The following is a 19,945-nucleotide window of genomic DNA, read 5'->3' on the forward strand; positions in this document are numbered from 1 at the left end:
AAAGCCCAGGGTTTTTAGGTGTTTAGAGCACCAAAATGTGTGACTGCAAGTATACTTATTGGTTTGTACTCTATGGTTAGCATACATTTCTGTCTTCTAGATTTGTTTTCATACGACAGACAGAACTTCTCAGCTACCTGTAAGGCTACGTACTTAACCTTCTCTGAAGGTTTCAGACTTTTCCTTGGTCTAGGTCAGGAATAAAATCGTCTCCTGAAGGGAAAGTAGGCTCCGTGAATATTGTCTTCACTTCCATTCCTGGAAAGGTAACGGAACAGTTCATTCTGGCTGTTATCTCCAAGCATGTGGAGGAAAAGAGGATTATCAGGAGTAGTCAGCATGGATTCACCAAGGCAAAGTCTTGCCTGACCAATCTGATAGCCTTCTATGATGGCACGACTGGCTGGGTGCACGAGGGGAAAGCAGTGAATGTTGTCTACTTTGACTTCAGCAAGGCTTTTGACACCATCTCCCACCACGTCCTCGTAGATAAGCTTAGGAAGTGTGGGATAGACGAGTGGACAGTGAGGCGGATCGAGAACTGGCTGAAGGACGGAGCTCAGAGGGTTGTGATCAGTGGAGCAGAGTCCAGCTGGAGGCCTCTGGCTAGTGGTATTCCCCAGTACTGGGTCCAAATCTTATTCAACATATTCATCAATGACATGGATGAAGGGACAGAGTGCACCCTCAGCAAGTTTGCTGTTGATACTAAGCTGGGAGGAGCAGCTGATACACCAGAGGGCTGTGCTGCCATTCAGGGAGACCTGGACAGGCCGGAGAGCTGGGCGGGGAGGAATCTAATGAGGTTCCACAAGGGCAAGTGTAGGGTCCTGCACATGGGGAGGAACAACCCCACGCACCAGTACAGGCTGGGGGTTGACCTGCTGGAAAACAGCTCTGCAGAGAAGGACCTGGGAGTTGTGGTGGACAGCAAATTGACCATGAGCCAGCAACATGCTCTTGTGGCCAAGAAGACCAGTGGTATCCTGGGGTGCATCAAGAAAAGTGTGGCCAGCAGGTCGGGGGAGGTCGTCCTCCCACTCTGCTCTGCCCTGATAAGGCCTCATCTGGAGTCCTGTGCCCAGTTCTGGGCTCCCCGGTTCTGGGCTCCCCAGTTCAAGAGAGACAAGGAACTACTGGAGATAGTCCAGCAGAGGGCTACAAAGATGATGAGGGAAGTGGAGCATCTCTCTTATCAGGAATGGCTGAGAGACTTGGGGCTCTTTAGCCTGGAGAAGAGAAGGCTGAGAGGGGACCTTATCAGCGCTTATAAACATCTAAATGGCGGGTGTCAAGAGGATGGGGCCAGGCTCTTTTCAGTGGTGCCCAGTGACAGGACAAGAGGCAACAGGCACAAACTGGAGCACAGGAAGTTCTGCCTCAACATGAGGAAAAACTTCTTTACGTTAAGGGTGACAGAGCACTGGAACAGGCTGCCCAGGGAGGCTGTGGAGTCTCCTTCCCTGGAGGTATTCAAAACCCACCTGGCTGCAGTCCTGTGCTACCTGCTCTGGGAGAATCTGCTCTGGCAGGGTGGTTGGACTAGATGATCTTTAGAGGTCCCTTCCAACCCCCACCATTCTGTGATTCTGTGAATCTAGACAGTAGGGCTGGGGTCAGTAAACCACCTGAATATAACCTCCTCTTTCAAAAGACCAACAAAACTTAGTGCAGGGAATTTTAGAGTCCTTGGAGCAAAGGAAAGACCTCAGCTAGAAGAAAGTCAGTGGCGGCCTGTCAGATTGAATAGGAATACTGCTGGTCGTGACAATGGCACAAAGTCAGGCCCTACCTGCCTTTAAGGTAGATGGTTTGACGTGCAAAGTCTTCAAGGAGCCACTGGGCTGCAAAAGGCAAGGGAGGAGAGAAAAAAAAAGCAGCACTGGAAACTGTAGTCCATGTCGGGTATAATGAGTACTTGTTTTGATGTTTTGCCTCCTTCTTTGTCTAACCACTAAACCGGCCTGAAGGCATGTCTCATGTGGCCTTCAATTTTTTAGGATTAGGAGGTGGTGTGTTCTTGTGAATGCCCTTCTTCATGCAAAATTTTCTCACCTTAACTTCAGTGCTTTCTCTCTCGTAAGCATTTAAACAGCTTTATGTTTTGTGAAGTTTGGTGACCTTGTGCCATTCCCAGTCTTCAAAGCAATATGGATTGATAGACAGTGAAAAGGCCATACTTTGGGGCTATGATTTAGTTTCAGAGATCTGGTATTACTGCAGCAAGTTAAGCACAAACAGAAACACTGAAGTCTCCCTCCCCTTACCTCCCTCCTCATAAAGCAACAGCTGTGACTTCAGAAACAACACCCAGCGCCAGATATTAATTCAAGTTTGAGGAGTTTCATTTCAACTAATTACATGAGCAGTGGTCCAGGACACTGTCTACGTTGCTGAGCTTCATCTATTTAATTTTTTCATTCTCAGCACTAATCCATGTGAACAGCAGATGACACGCAGACCTAGCAGTAGTCTTGTTGCTCCAGTTGTTTCTGTTTAATCGATCATGAAAACCAGCCTTGGAGTAAAGTTTTCCACATTTCTCATCTTCTCAGCTTGAATGGGCTTTTCATCATTTCCCCTCTAGCATCAATAAAGTTTCCACAGAAAAAAAACAGAAAAGCAAAGGACTGCATTAACCTACCTCAGAAAACAAAGAATAGTTGATGGAGAAGGGCATGACACCAGTGCCAGAACTTTCCTCTGCTCCAAGAGAAGTACTCGTATCGTTGTTCTCCAAAGACTTCACTGGTGCTGGCACTGGAAGAAATGAAAACCTGTAAGTTCTATGAAAATACACCCGTAAATTCAATAATTATTTCTTACTCTGTTTTTTCTGTGCAAATAATTATGGTTGCCACCTTACATTGCAATAGAATGTTGCAGGTGATGGGGTGGAAGTTCACAAGGATCAATGACTTTGTTAAGTTGTGGTCACTGTTATGGAAGCCACTTTTCCGTGCTTTGGGCACTCCAGCCCTTCTTCTCCTTGCTGCCTTTTAAAATATGGGCTTGCATCTAAATCTGTGTTGGGATTTTTTTGTTTGGTTGTTTGTTTTTTTTTTTATTCAACTGCACAGATTGAAGAGGATGTTACTGCTGCTGATGTTCTAATTCTTTGGACTGGGATCTTTGAAAGAGCTTGGGTACCCAATATCTTCAGGCTGAACTTCGGCCTTACAGTGTTTCCACCCACTGTTAAGACTCACCTAAACAGAACCCCTAGTTACAGCTTCCACCCTCTGTGGCAATAGAGTCCTGTCATCAAATCATGGTACTTAAAAGACTTTAAAGAAATTAGCAGATTTTGCTTGTGTATATAACAAATGGCCCCTAAAAAAAGAAAATAAGATACAATTCTCCTTTGTCACTATCCAGAGAACATAAGAGCTTTTAAGCCTGAAAGCGAATCCTTCTTCCTTGTGACCATGTAAGCTTCACAGCCACTAAGAATAAGTGCCTTATAAAGACTGCAGTAAATTCAAGTTAAAATTTAGTGTACTTACAACTAGTGATGGATTGCCTAAAATAATTAAAATTACATAAGTTTGTACTTTCAAAGAAATTATTATTTGTTATTTTGTTGCTTAGCTATGTATCAGTAGTACTAAGGTGCTGTGTGACATTCACAAAACTCCAGAGGGAAAGTAGTTTTCTTGTAGCTCACAGTTTCATTCATTTTAGCTACTCACATGAGAGCCTCCACTGATTTGTTCTCCTTCATTGTACTGAATATGAGCTTCTAAGCCTGTTTTCCAAATCTCCTGTGATTTAGCTCTGACCAAGACAGCTCTGTCATAGCATGTTGGGGGAGTGGGGGTAGCTGACTGCTATCACAGCTTTTTTAATGCAAATATGCAAATGACCTTCAGTTTGTCCTCCTTCAAGGGCCTCTAAGCATAGCATGAATTTTCCCCAATATTTAGACTGCTAATACCGCCGCTTTCTCCCAGTCTCTAATTAGTATTTGCTTCTACGTTGGTGCCTGCTGGAATTAATTGATATTTGTTGGATGCTGAAGGGCAGGAACATATGGTGGTGCCACCTTGTGTGCTGTGCTGATCTGTATAAAACCCTGCTGCTGTGACTGCTGAGTCAGTTCTTTCCTTTACTCCATGATGCAGTAGCTCCAAGACTGACAAGTAGTGAAGGTGGAAACATTTAACCTAGTGTCAGAGCACTGTGGCTACAGCTGCATCAGAGAATAGTATGGCCCAATAGACATGTATTTGTAGAGAGGGACACTCAGTGTTAAAGACCTGACCTTCAGACTATACCCACATCAGGAGGGTTGCTTTGGACTAGGTCGGTCCTGGTCTCCTGGGCTGAACCCCAATATGCAGATGAAGCACATTGCATGTGTTGCTGGAACACATATTTTTGTTTAGTTTCGATCTGAAGGAAACCAGCTCCTGTGCTCCAGGGCTGCTCTGTGATGCCCACCAAACACTTGCTAATCTCTATCAAGTTTATCAAAGCAGTAAGCAGGAAAAGTTTGGAGATAATAAATGTAAGTACATCCTATGCATGCCAAACTTCTCATGTGTAGCAGCAATGCCCCATATGTAATCTAATATCTAGTACATTTTCCTACAGATGTCCAAAGTGTGAATTGTTAATTCATGCCCTGGCTTTGAAGTGAGTTAGAATTAATCATTTTCTTTGGCAAGAAAGCATGGGTGTGATGAGTGCGCTGCTAATGCCAAGCTCCATGCCTGTAGATGCAGTGCAGATGTAAACAAAACTGTTTGGCTTTCTAAGACACATGTAATCTTCCAAAAATATCGCAGCAACCTTTGTGGCCTCTTTCACTCATAAGCCACACACAAGTCTCCATATGACACACATGGACATCATGCTGTAAAAAGTTGCCTGTAGTGGGCTGTGAAGCAGTCAGTCATTTCTGTACCGCTGGCCAAAGGACACAGGGGTTCGGTGACTTCAACGCTCTAGTTCGCAGTTGTTGTGACTTGGACTTTGCTTCAAGCGGCAATATAAGGCAGCTCAGCAACTGCCTGACGCTGGCTTTCGCTCTAATGGTGCAGGATGCCAATCCAAACACCAGGTTACCTGAATCCCATGAACAAATTACCCTTGTTTTGTCTTTGAGACCTTTGGTATGGAGCCCGTGTCAGAGGGTCTGGTCATACATGACTTGCTGGGGCCTGGGTTCCATGTATGCTTGTGTGAGGCTGCGATTCCAAACTCCCCTGTGGGTTTCTCAGAGCCTAGAGCAGCTCCTGGGGACCATGACCAAGCCCAGCCCAGCAACCTTGGCCATAAGTTACTGGGGCCTCTCCCAAAGACCATGCCTACTCACTGCACAGGAGTCCAGCCCCGGGGAATATTTTGTCCTAGTTTCTGTGTTTTGAAGAGAAAGAAGAGGGGACAGTGGCTGCGTGTGGAAGGCAAACATTGTCTGACACTGTATGTGGGCAGTGAGGTGTGAGGAGACAGGCCACAGGGCTCGGAGGCAGGGAGAAGCTTCCAAAACCACAGGACCATTTTTATTCCTGCCCCGTGACAGCTATACATAAGGTCTGAGCTGCTCAAGCTACCGGTCCCCCTGTCTGACAGGGGCCAGGCACCACTTCTGCATTGCCCTGACCCATATCACAGCTACGCTCCCCTGCAGCCTGCTGCAGAGAACAGGGCACACGTCCCTCCTCGGGAAGCTTTGCCCTTGTAGGTATCCTTGCCCTACCACACACCACTGGATAGGGATGCTGCACATCATTATGCAAATGTTATTTCTTAGAAAGTGAGGTCTGGATTCTACATTCACTGACATGTTGCTGCTGCAGGATTAAGGCATCTGTGTTCCTGCTGCAATTACTCTGGGTGCTTTTTTTGAAAAATCACACTTATCCAGGGACTAGGGGTAGTAGTTAGTGTAAACATACAAAGTATTGCCAGACTTCTGACTTCATTGTTCACCTTCTTTACTTCAGAATAAATAAATTGAAAATACACTGAAAAGCCTGAAAAGAAAAGAGAAAAAACCCAAGAGCCCCACCAAACCAAAACCTAAAACTAAAACTAACTCCCCATTGCAAAAATAGGTGGTGCGTGGGAACCAGTGGCACTGAAAAACTAAATGAGCCATGGGTTTTAGTGCTGATTTAGTACACTTTGCACCCAGGTCTTCAGCAGATGGAAGCACCAAGGGATTAGTGCTGATCTGGGGATGCAATCTAGACTTTGTTATTCCTAAACCGTTCGTCTTAATCCCTTACAGAGGACATATGCATTGAATAAAAATTTATTGTTTTAAAGTGACGTTGTAGAACCATTTATTGAGATTTTTATTTTGTGGGGGGTTTTTTTGGGTTTTGTTTTTTTTTAAGTTTATGGACTTAACTACATACTGGTAGAAAGTTACATACACATTTTTCTCAGCCAAGGGAAACCATAAATTGGCTACATTTACTGACAGTAGAAGGTGCTGCTAAGGCAGATATTCTATTTTTTTGCTGAGAGACTGTGAATCGTAGAGCACAAAGCAATACGTACAGAGTTTTTATTCTGTTGTAAAAATGCTGGGGTGAATTTGTTGCCTGCAAGACATTAAATGCAGTGAGATAGTGTGAGATATCTTAATCTGTTGCTTGATAACGTAACGTGTTTTGGATAGATTTCTGTTATATTACCCTAAACAGCTGGACATTTGAGTTGATGAGATTTTATTAATGTTTCATAAATATTACAGTTTTTTCTGAGGGAATGGTATTTCTAGCACAGCAAAGGGTTATTTTATTTTCCTTATTTTTCTCTCGTTTATCTTCACATCTCTCTCACTGACTTTTTATTTCAGCACCTTTTGCTTTTCATGGGTCTTTAGTTCCATTAAACATCCAGCGCTAATTAGACTCTGTTGTCTAAACTGTACCAAACACTTCACTCAAAATCAAAGAGCATTTAATTAGTTAGTCTACAGGTTACACCCTATCTTGCAACATTAATGCAAATGAACAGTTGAAATGCTTGTTACAGCCTAGCGAAAATGTAAAAAAAGCTTCTTTAATGGCAATCAAGATTTCCATTTCACTATTGATGAAGGAAGGCATGACAAGTCCTTGCTACTCAGATGGCTGCTGAGCTGTCTGTGGTGGAGGGAAGGCAGGGGAGCAGTAATGCTTATTTCTATTCTTTCCCAGGAACAGCTATGCAGGTAAAGCCCTGTGCCTGTGCTGAGAGCCTGTGGGGTCTGAAAGAGGGGTGAAGCCGCAGGGTAGCCTTCATTTAGCGCAGCCTGCCACTGCCATGGACAGGATCGAATTTCCAGAGAGTTTCACTCCTGCAGCTTTTTTGGATTCCTGAGTGTTTATTCTGGCATTCAAACAGGAGGCAAGGCAGTCCAGAAACAATTGCTAATCTCGTAACATCTAACTGTTTCTAATGAATACAGCAATAGGACGCTAAAGTTCAGTTTATGTGTGTTTATTAAGTGTTTTCATATCTCTAGATGTGCTACCACCATGCTACCAGGCTCTTCTGATTACCTCATATTTTGCTGAAGTTCGGGGAGAGTGCGTGTGTGTGTGTGTGCATGTGTGCATACCAGGTTTGGGGTACATTGACTACAGTCTCAGCTCACTGTCAATGTACCTGACTATATCGTCTAACCATTCACAGGCCGAAAAGGAGATGTTAAGCCCAAACAGACACATCAGAACAAACTCGACTAATTAAATGTCTTAGGTCTTGTCCCTCTTTTCCAACTTGGACGGGGTAATAATGGCTTTGATACAATTAGCCACATGCAGGTGAGCTAGAAGGAATTCAGCCACTACGTGCTATCTGACAGAGAGTATTTCTTTCAAGACTCCAGGAGATGTAAGGGTGAACAGAATGCCCACTGGATGCTTAAACAAAGCATCCAGTGCAAAGTTTGCTACAACTCTAAGTCCCCAAAGCAAGTGATTATGCAAAAATCTCACCTTTCTTTTTTTAAAAAAAAAAGTACGTACCCCGCACACACACTCAGCTGCCCCCACGTCCAAACCAAACAGCTGTCATGAAAATGAAATTAATGTCATCAAACATCAGACCTAGTTAGTGATTTCTGAATATTCTGGATTGAAAACACATCGGTAGCTACATAAGCAAGGAATATTAGGCAATTCACTTAAGAAGGAGTTAAATCTCTTAAGTAATTACTGTTCAGCTTGACAAAGCAATGAATAATTATTATTTGTGGTCTCCAGTAAAGCTGTATGTAGTGGTGTGAACGTTATGTCGAAAAAATGGAAACAGCTAAACAGAGCCAAAAACTTGATCTGAAAGTGCTTTAAATTTGGAATATGTGGAGAAAAATATCTTCTCGAGTGAGTGAACAAATTCTTCTCAAAGTAGTTCAGACCAGTGACCAGCAGTAATGTTTTCCAGGCATGCTTTACTCCTCCTTCCTTCTCTTCTCAGTATCAATCCTCTAGAACCATTTTAAAACAAAATTCTTTCAGGTTCAGAGTCTGCCTCTGTTTAACAAGATATTTAAGGGTCTGTTAAAGTAAAACTCCACAAAGGAGCCACCTCTTGCAGATGGATCTACGTAAGTCATCTTTTCGAAGAAAACTTGTGCTGAAATATGCAGAACTGCTCAGGATGCGCTTGAGATAATTTGTTGACGACATTGGGTTAGGCAGCTCAGTCGGAAAGAGCAAGTTTTTCAACTTAACAAGGAAAATAAAATTAACTAAGCTGCTAGATTCCCCCTTTAAAAGCTGGAAAAATATTTTTGATAGAGAAAATAAAAACATATTTGAAGCAAAACAGAATCTGACTTATAATGCTTAATTCCTTTCAGTGGTCTTCAGAATACTATGTTTTTCAGTCTCTTGGTTTGGTTCACTAGCATAGCTGACTATTAACAGAGGCAGATGTATTTGTGGTGTTCCCATTGTAAAGTATAGAAAAAATATTGCCACTACCAGTTTCTAAGTATTATTATTATTTTTACAGTGCACTGCTGTCAAGAATGATTGCTGCAAGTCCTCTCTCTTCCTTGCTCATTCTAGGAGTAAAAACCTGAGGAAATAAGGAAGCTTTTCTGTTCTGCCTCATGAAATGAAAATCTCCAAAATTAAGTTGAACTGTGAACTGCCAAAATTACAGTAAATAGTCCTGTTGAGTGTGTTGCCTTTTTTTTTTAAAAAAAAAAATAAGACCTTGCTACAGCCATCTTTTAATACAATCACATTAAATGCAAGTAGACAGGTACCACATAGACTGCTGCCATCTCTGCAGGAAGATTTCTGATAGATATGCAATTCCATGCATTTCAGGTGTCTGCCACTCCTTGAGGGGAATGTAAGTAAATAAAGCAACGTGTCCTTCTTTGTATTTACTTGAGCATATAAAACAAAACAAAAACAACAACAACAAAAAAAGCCGTGTCTGGCAAGCAGTTGTGGTATTTATTAGAGAAATCTGTCTTTAAACAACAATCAGAATTAGTGTTAGAAACCATGTATTTGACATGTAACTGCTGCAATGTTTAGGGGTGTTACATCTCAGGGGAACTGCAGAGAATGTTGGAGCATAAATCAGATCAGCCAATATTAAAAGATCAGCATTAAATATCTTTGGTGTGCAGTGGAAAAAGACACAGTTCTCTGTTTGTACTTCAGGCAGAGGCAAAATGAAGATAATATGTTATTCCATCATTACTCTTCAGAGTTCTGAAACCCCTAACATCCTTGGCCTGGCATCTATAAATACTGTTCATTGCTATACAACACAATTAGGAGTAAGCTAGTGTTTGAATTTAGTTTATGCTAGAAGTTCAGTGAAGTCTTCTAGCATAGTAAAGTTTTATGCAGAAACTTTGTACAAAACACCTTCAAAATGTCATTTAAAATAATTCATTAAATTAATTATAATTAAAAATTACATTCACATGTATTAAGGTTGAATTACTAGGCAGACCACAGAGACATATGTTTCACTTCTACAGCTTTCTTTCATCTCGTTGATAGGATCTGCTATTTTGTATTCCTTGCCTAATTCACAAAAATCTGTAGCATCTCTCTTGCTCTTACTTCAACAACATGCCACTTGCAATGATCCCTTCTACAATTAGTAGACGTGGTGTGTAGCCTAGCATAGCAGTGGGTAAGGGAAAAAAAAAATCTATGAAATAGGGACTTCAGGAGTTTAAAAAGTTTGATTGAAAGTTTCTGTAGAGGACTACCCTTTTCTGAAAGTAAAAGAGCTCCTTTGGGTGAGACGGAATTTTGTTAGAAGCTTGTAACACAAAACCCATGAGCCCTGCACTGGAGTTTGAGCATTTTGCACAGGCTGAAGCTGATGAAGCTTTGTTTGGTCTGATTTTTGCTGCCGTAAGCAAGGTGAGATTTTACCACAGAAAGACAGGGGATGTGTGCAACAGCAGCTTATACGCCTGCTGATGGAAAGGTAAACTACAGATTGACTATTAAATTTGCTAACTGGCATAACTAGAAAGAGTTGGCTTTTTATATTATCTGGAGAAAGGAAAAATAATTCATTACAGCACATCTCTGGAGAATAATTCTGACACTTTAGCTGACCAGTATGAACCAATGCTGATTTTGTGAGGCTAAGACTGGTCAGAGATAAAGACGCATTAATATTCTGCCTAGGTCTTCAATTGGGCTTGAATGAAACAGGAATTGCCCTAATACTTGACTATTCCAAATTAAGCTAATTCATTATTATTTTATTAACGTCAGATTTAGATCAAACCTTGGATCTTGATTCCAAATTAGAGTCTTGAACTTGATTAGGGCATGATTTAACCTGTCTCAAATCATTAGCAAGACTGAAACCCAGAGGCTGAAGTTAGACGGAAGGATGAGTGTGCTTCATGGCACACCTCTGAGTCCTGGTCTCTCAGCCTCTTAAGGTTTTGGTTGACATGAGCGATAGCCATCATCCAGGCTGTGTGACTGCTGTTCTTTTCATATGATTTAATGCAAAGATGACTACCTGGACCCCCAAATTCTACTTTAGCAAGAGGTTATGATACAGCTGAAGAATTCACCTGGACACCCGGGAGCTCAGAAATGTCCTTGGTCCACCAAGCTGAGTTATAGCCTTTCTCTGATGCTCAAAAGGCAGAGCTATAGACTTACAACTGCGTCTTCTGAATTTGGCAACCTGAAACAGCGACAAGATTCCGGATGCTGACAAATGACAAAGTGTTGTCAAAGAAGCTGTTTCTGGACTAGGTTTGACCCATGCTTAGATCAGAGTTGGTGTCACAGCCTGGATCATCTCACACGTGCAGCCGCTTTTCACTTACATGACAGTCCACTCCTACATCGCATACTCAGCTTAAGTGGGTGAGACATGAAAGCCTACAGAAGCTTGGAAAGGAAAAAAAAACATTTCTTCCTCCCCCTACCAATACTCCCGGGGTTAACAACCATCAGTGATCCATATATATGGCGTTTTTGAAATTTGCGAGTTATTTGCTTTATAACTCATCCTTCTCCTGTCTTTTCCCATCAGAGGTGCAGCCAAGCTCTGTACCCGTCAGCAGTCTTCGCAGATTCACTTCAAATGTAAGCCGATAATTACAGATGGGTGAGGGTTCACTCAAATGAAAGTGTTTGCAAATGAATGGAAACTGCATGCATGCTATAAAGAAATGAAGACTCAGTAATACAAAGATAGAAAACTTCTGTTGAGCTATTGGTTGTTGAAAAAGGAATTAAAATATAACACGTCAAAAATGTAAAATTGGATGTGTTCCCTGGAGATAAAACGCATCATCCTGATTTTGTATCTACAGAAAAACTCCAGGTTCTTTTAGCTGGCGTGACTCCTTATAACAAGGAAAAATTGTCTCAGAAGGACAGAAAACACATGTTACTCCTTCCTTTTTTCTTCCTTGCATTTCTAATTATACTGTTATACCAACTTTAGCAGAAATATGTGTGGTGTAAATGAATTCATATGATTATGAGAACCTTTGTTTCTTAATTCCCTGATCTCATAATATTCTGCTAGTTTTGTAGTTATCCATCTAAACAGTTAAAACCCCACAGATGCACCAGCTGTGACTGCCTGTGTCAGGAAAATACTGGGTATCAGCTGCAGGAAGACTGGAATCAACACTGACTTAATGAAGAATTGGTGCGGTGCGGTGGTGTGGCAGCCAATGGAGGCAAGAGGGGCCTCATGGGTCGGGCTCCTGTGACACGTGATTGACTCCTGACACGCCAAGGAATGGCGGAGTGAATCCCAGCCGGAAAAAAAGACCACACAAAAGGTGGGAGCTGGGATGCAACGCTGTCTTTTGGGAGACCTAGTTGAATGACTGACAAAAATCTATTACAGAGAAAGGGGTGAGCATGACTAAAAGGTCTCACAGCGTTTACTCTGACAGGATGATTAATTTCTCATTACTCATCCAGAATGGGGCTGTCTGGGGGGAATTCAGGGAAAGATTTGATTCTTTCAAACATTGATTGTTTGGAGAAAAGCTTTTGCATAAATCCAAACATTTTATCCGGTCTTTGTTTTGAAATGGCACAGTGGCAGCTTTCTAATTTCTTGGTGGAGGTTCTTCAGAGTCTCAGCACTATCAGGACTCTTTATTTCAGAGTCAAATCCTTAGCTGCTTCAGAGAGTCTTACTTACTTGGGCCACGCTGTACCCTTTCATGACAGCTAGTTCCTTTCCCTCCTCCTCCTCTAGGACTATAGATCCTGTTGATGTGTTGAGCTCAGGTCTGTAAGAGGAAAATCATGACTTCTAACCTGCAGTGCTGCATGGCTCCAGGAATTTTTTACCTGATAGTCACCTGGATAATAATCTTGACTTATTTCTGCAAGGAAGCACTCTATGTTTGATGACTCTTAAGAAATAGAGTAATATTTGCTGCTTTACTCTTGCTGATTTCTGCCTTGCATGGCTCCTGCTTGTGTCTCAAGTGCCATTCAAGAAGCTCTGTGTGTTTACACCATCTACAGCAGCTGAGCTCAAGAGAGAAAGGAAAGGCTAGGATAGTGCTTTGGCCCTTCATGAAAACCGTACATAGCAACAGCCATGCTGAATCAGAAGAGAAGTCCCTCTAGCTCAATATCCTGTCTAGGTAGCAGGTGCCTAAGCAAAAAATAAGTATAAGAACAGGGCAACATTACAAGGAAATTTTCCGACAGAATTATTTTTATTGGAGGGGCAAGGGGAAAGAATCAGATCTGGACATAGCAAGTGAAAGAGAAAATAACCGAAAGTGAAGAGCGTTAACAAAAAAGCCATTCAGCAGAGAGGTCGTGAAGGAAAAAGGGAGGAATAGTGGAAATAGGAGATGATGGAAAACACAGTCTATAAGGCAGGCAGAGCTGCAGGAAATTGGTTGGAATAATAGACATGGAGGAAGGATGGATGAATGGAGCAGTTAGAGAAAGAGCCCATGGAATAAAGGAACTGAGCATATGCCAGCGGGTAGTAAGAACAGCCAGTCTCTACTGTCAGCTATGTACATAATGACATAACAGAAAAGAGTTTAAGAACACAGTTTTAATGCTTATATCTTCAGAGAGTCTGGGTTTTGAGTAATTTTGAAAATGTCATTATTTTTTATCTATCTTCCCTTAAATACCTTATAAATCTTGGCCCTTGCCTATATGCCACCAAAGAGAGGCAGAGTAAAAACAAACATGGGAGAAACTAGCGCCTGGTTGTCATACCAGCAGCTTTTCTGAGAGCTCTGTAAAATGACTGGGTGACACTGCTCCGGGAGCGCACAGAAGTCTCAGCTGTTCTGAACTGAATGGCAGGGTTTTTCTCTAATTTCCCGTGGGATCGGGATACTACCTTGTGGTCCTAGGACATCGGAGGACCCTTTTGGAATGGAGAGGATAATTTCTGAAGGGTTGAAGCGTTCTCTCTTTCCCTGACATGCACGTTCTGTCCCACAGTAATTACAGACGGTAATTACAGCTAGTGCCACAATTTTTAGGGCAAGCTTCACAGGCTAGTTAGAAATGATGGATCCATTTTTGCCCATTTTATTAAATCTTTTTTTTTTATCCACAAAATGCTTTGGTGTCCTTGAAACCTGGTACCTGATGTTTGTGGATTTTCACAATGTATTTGTTTAAGACATATGACTATGCTGTCTGTGAGTTCAATTTTATTAGGCAGTAACTGCATGCTCTAAATTCAATTTCTCACTGGAGAAAAAAAAACAACCAACTTGAAAGCTGTATAAAGATTGTTGCTTCACAGTTTGTGCGTGTACCTGATAAAGAAGCTCTTCTTGATGAAAAGGAGTATTTGGAAGTTCATGGAAAAAAGGAGACAGAAGCTCACAGTAAATGTCCAAGTGAGAAAATCTTTCAGCTTTTTGTTCATTATGATTCCAAGATGGTATCACATGGAAGTGCTAGATTGTAAATTGTGAGGATGTAAATATTCATTAGTTTTCTACCCAGTGTGCTGATATTCAGCTGGTATTTCTAGGGACTTCCACAACAGAAGCAGGAGGAAGAACACTACCATTAGTAATAATTTTTGATTTCTTCTTATATTTATCTGCAATAAATAGTTCATTTAAACAGCATTCAGTGTGAGGCAAATTGTTTTGAGTACAGGTAAAATTCAACCATGTGCACATCATATCGGTGTTATCTTCTGGCTCAAAACTAATAGTAATGAGAGCTGGTCAGTGTTACAAGTTTGTAAAGGCAAACCACCCTGAATTATTGTAGGGAACCATTTCTTTATGAAAATAGGTGTCTGTCAGCAGCTGACAAAATAGCAGTCATGATATATTTCTAGGGATAAAGTGTATCTTTGTTTCGTTTGAGGCCAATTTTGTTTTCTTTCGGGATAGTCTTTGCCATGAAAGGCCAAGGAGGTAGTACTTGTGCAAGACGTTTTTACCTTCTCATTGACAGTGACATACAAAACAAAATGTTGGAGGTTGACTGGTTAACAGAGAATTGGCTAGTCCATGGAAGAAGTTTAGCTCTTATACTTTCTTCTTCTTTTACTAAGGAAAAAGAGGCTAAATTTTTAGATTGAATTCTGGTTACAAACTTGGTCTGAGGAAAACAGCAGGCTTGATTTGGATATTTGTTCCCATTTCTATTCAGTTTCCTTCTCTATTGAATTCAGAAAGTGATCTTCTAGTTATCACAGACTTGATCTTAAATTAATGCCTGTAAATATTTATGGGAAATGAGCATCACAGTAAATAAAGTAGCTGCTCTGTTTCAAATGCACTCTCAAATCCAAAATACTTTTATCTTCATGACAGAGAAAAATAGGTATTTCATCAGCTAGATTCTTTTACCTTCCCAGTTAGACAGTCTCAATGAACATTAAATTATTACAAACATAGTGAGTAAATTTAGAGCAGGGGGTCATGTTTTTGTATATTTTAAAGTTTCCTTTAAAATGAAAACATCGCTTTGTTTATATGTAGTACTAAGTGATGAATTTGTTTTGTAAACATTTATACTTTTACACTTAACTTTCATATATATTCCTTATTGCAATATTCTCATTAGTCTTTTTTTCTTTTTTCTTTTCTGTGACAGAGCTTTTGCTTAAATAACCCTTCGTACCTCACAAACAGCATCTTTTCAAATTTTTGTCTGCTGACAAAATATGAGGAAAGGCTAGGAGAACTAGGCTTGTTTAGCCTAGAGACAAGAAGGCAAAGGGAACTAAACTGCAGTCTTTCACTATCTGTGGGAAAAGCTATAGAGAAAGCAGAGCGAAGCTCTTCTTAGAAGTGCTCAGCAAAAGGACATGAGACAAAGGTCACAATTGCTTTGACTAGACAAGAGGAAGAAACTTTTCATGGTGAGAGTGGGTCTGTGCTGGAAAAGACCACCCAGAGAGGCTGGAGAACCTCCATCCCTGCACATTTGCAGCACTCAATGGCGCAAACCCATCTGCAACTTGATCTGAGTTTGCAATTAGTCCTGCTCTGAGTGGAGTATGGGATTGGGTGACCCCCAGGGGTCCTTTCCAATCTAAATTTTCCTGATCTTCTATGAAAGAGTATTTAAAATAATGGTCATCTGATTTTTCGATGAAGAAAAGTCAAACTCCAGAATACCTAACAGCCAGCACTATTCATTAGAGTCAGCACAGCTCACGGGAGTTGACATGATGTGTACCGATTTTTTAAGTTCTAAGCTTTACACACAAGCTTATTTATCTGCAGATTTACATGAGCAAATTGTCCTTTAATGCTGAGCTGTGTTGCTATATATTCTTTAGGATTAACACTTTAGAAAGTGTTTTCAAACCTTCTCTCACCGCCATCATTATTTTCGTCTGGATTCTTTGCCAATGTACTCCAGGTACAGTCAATTGCAACATTTTACACAGAAGTATGAATAGCTCTATTTACCTGAACTAATAGCCTTGTTCTGCAAATATTTGCCACTGTGTATGAGCAGTTCCATTCATTCTAGTGAATTATTCACCTTGTGCCCTAGTGGAAACCCTAGAAAAGTATTTGAGAATCTGCTTCTGTTGTTTTAGAAAAGTACAGAAGTATTAGCTTGCATTCCTTCATTGTACATTATTCATTGCAAGATAATCCCTCAGTACTCCCTCATTCACTGTGTGTGAATCTGAGTTTCCTTTTCTAGCTGAACAACTTCACAAATATCTTAACGGAATTGTATTCATTTCAGAGTCTTCTTCACATTCATCCACTACGTGATTACTCTTCTAAGCGTTTATGTACTTGTCTAGCTTTGTTTCAACCATCAAATATGTCAGTGTATGGTTCAAAACAATAAAAAGTATTTAGGTATCAAGAGCAAAGGCCCACGCTGCTTCTTTAACGTGTTGCAAATCAAGTAAGTATTGATAAAAGCAGAAGAATAAAAACAGCTCTGAGGTTCCCTGAATATATTTTGTATCTAGGTGTAAGTTAGCGTTCAGCTACATTTTTATTTATCTCATCCAAAGCAAAATGACTATATATGACACCTTATGTTATAGAAAACGCATGACCACAGCTTTGGAAAATCTATAATATATTATTGTCAGATAATATAATCCAATAAATAATCATATATTTTAAAAAGAATACCCTTCAGAACAGAAGTTTAAGGATGAAAATTTTTCATTCCTTGGTATACTGCATAAATGTAGGGTGCCCTCTGTTTAAAGGATACCTAAATCAATGATTCAGTTAAATTATTCTTTGCATTTGCCAAGTAAATCCGTCATTGCTATGCTGTATCCCTTTTGGCAGTATCAATCACATTTATGTTGTATTACATGAACAATATAGTCTGACATGGGGAAACCTGCCAGGAAACTTAGTTTTTCCTCATAGTTGTCCTGAAAATTTTACAGAGCAGAAAAAAATCCTCAGGAAATATAGCATTTTTTTCTGCCATGCATCTCATCTGGGCTTGGTTCTTCTGGATACAAGTTAGAAATAACTTTTATCCAGTTTGCTGGAAGCTACCCTTAAAAGCAAAAATCTGGTCCTTGCCCTCCACTACCAAACAAACTGCTTATATGTAAAAACTACCAGCAGCTTCGTAGCAAACATTTCTCTATTTGCTGTCCACATGCGTTTATGTATATTCTGTCTGCAACATATCAATCCTGTATTATTGATGCGACTTCTAATACACCTTCCCACCTTTATTATGTGCCGAATTTGACAAAGAAAGTCAAGACTGAGTTTGGAAGTGTTGGAAGCAATCCAGTCATACGGACCACTTCAGAAATTAAAGCCCAGTGTGTCAAATACTCAACAGCCCACACAATGCAAGGAAATTCCAATCAAACTGTGGATTGATTAACTTAAGCTCAGATGATAAGCTTAGAAAGAAATGGTCTTTATTTGAGTGGCCATCCTGGTCTGGCTGGGACAGAATCCCAGCCATGCCAGGCAGGGCATTAGCAGTTTCAAGCCAGCCAGGGCAGCTGACCTGAGGTAGCTACAGGTGCAGCCCATCCCATAGTGTCATGGTCATTATAAAGGGGGAAGGTTTGCTGAGGGGAGAGAGCTCCTGTGGGGTTCTTCCTCCTTCTCCTGAGGACTGCTCTCTGGTTGATTGAGACAACTGGATATTCATTTGGCTGAGTAAATCTCTGTACATCTCTGTTGGTGTTGGTGGGGTTTCATTAAATCTGTTTTACTTCTACTCATGGGTCTGTTCTCCTTTTTCCCCAATTCCCCTCCTTGGCTGGTAAGCGGTCATCAGGTGATAGAGCGACTGTTATAGTTTAGCCTCCATTACAGGCTCTAAATGTGGACAGCGATGAAGAATGGGAAGTGGGAGAAGTGTCCTTTTCTCACCTGTTTATATTATAAGAAAGTATTATGTGGTGTGTGTCTCTCCTAGGACAATGCCGTTCAGGTTTCCTCTAGGAGTCTCATCCTTGTGTAATCCATTGGCAAGGCCAGCAGACCACTCCGTAGCCCGTGCAGGAGCTTAGGTAATCCTAGAAGACAGGATGATTATTTGCATGATGAGAGCAGGGTATGATAGTAAATGAAGTAAGCCAGAATGAGTGGTGTTAATATATTTACTTCTTAAGTCCTCATAGTTCGTTCTGTTTATTCTGGAACCCAAAGGCAGACTTACCTGTATGTGCTTTATCTCACCCACACTAGTTGTCTGTTTGTGCTCCTTCCATTTCCAAATTACTTATGCTCCAGCTCTTTGTTTAGGCACAACCTACTTCCAGCATATGTCAGGAAACCCTATGCATTCAGGAAAAGCTTCTCCCATCTTGTAACATATAAACACCTTAATTAGCATCTGTATATAACACAAGTATACATTGTGTACTGCAGAGATATATTAAACTTAAGGTGAAATGCAGTGTCTATATTCCGCCACTGAAATTAATCTGCAAATACAGTAAGAAATTCCATTTAGAGATACTACCCTATTGATTTAATAGTTATATAGCTACAATATGCATGATAGGTGGGACCTTACATCAGCAAGCACGTTCTTAGGTCTCAGAAATTAACACTTTTTGCATTTAATATTTTTTTATTAGTAACTTTTGTATTTAATAGAAAGCACGTAAAGGAGGTTTTCAAACAGAGTTTGCTGTTCTCAAAACGTGCCTCCATTTCCTGGTCTGCCACTCTGACCGTCTTCCTTTTTCACTCCCAGATTAGCTTAGCTTCTCAAGATACTGACCACCCATCCTAATCTAGTGTTGCCTGGAAACTTGCTGAGGATGCAGTCCACCTTGTCACTGAGAGCATCAGTGAAGATGTCGTACAGTGCTGCCCCAGTACCAACCCCTGAGGAATGCCCCTCTAACTACTTCCCAAAATTTTGTTTAAGTCCTCACAAAGACTTGCCTCAGAGTTTTCCCAGGGACTGAGGTGAGGTCTCTTGTTCCCTGGACTTCTGAGTGTCCTTTTTAAAGGTGGACATAACATTTTCTTTATTTCATGTATTTCAAAGTCATGTAAAACTTTGCTGTATTTGCTACCAAATGAACTAATTTTGTGAAACTAAAATCAATGCCAAACACAACCAGAGAGTTTCACAATGTAACTTGCTGCTGAACTCCGTGCTCCCACGGGGGGCGCACCAATTCTCCTCCTCCCATCCCATCAGAAGCTAAGGATTCTACGGTTTTACAGGTGGGAGACCCACAGTTTATCAAGCACATCTGAATCATAAAATTTGCAATGACTTAAAAGCCTTCCAAGACCCTTCCAAAATGCAGACATAAAAATGATATAATCCTGTATGTACTGTCAATAAGCCTGATGAATATGGGCTGTACCAGTCAGTTTTTCCTATCTCTCACACCATCAATTCCAGCTCCAGTTCACAGAACCCCCTTGCTAATTTCTCTGGTGCTGTCAGTCTTTTACCAGGTCTGTGAAGAGAAGACAATTGCTGCTTTAGTCTCTGTCTCTGGCCTGAGAAGAGTGTTTGAAATATGTGGCCAGGAAGGAAAGCAAGATACAGAAAAAGAGGGAGGGAAG

Source organism: Leptosomus discolor, chromosome 2 (genome assembly GCF_034619465.1).
Source record: "Leptosomus discolor isolate bLepDis1 chromosome 2, bLepDis1.hap2, whole genome shotgun sequence".
Lineage (NCBI taxonomy): Eukaryota > Metazoa > Chordata > Aves > Leptosomiformes > Leptosomidae > Leptosomus > Leptosomus discolor.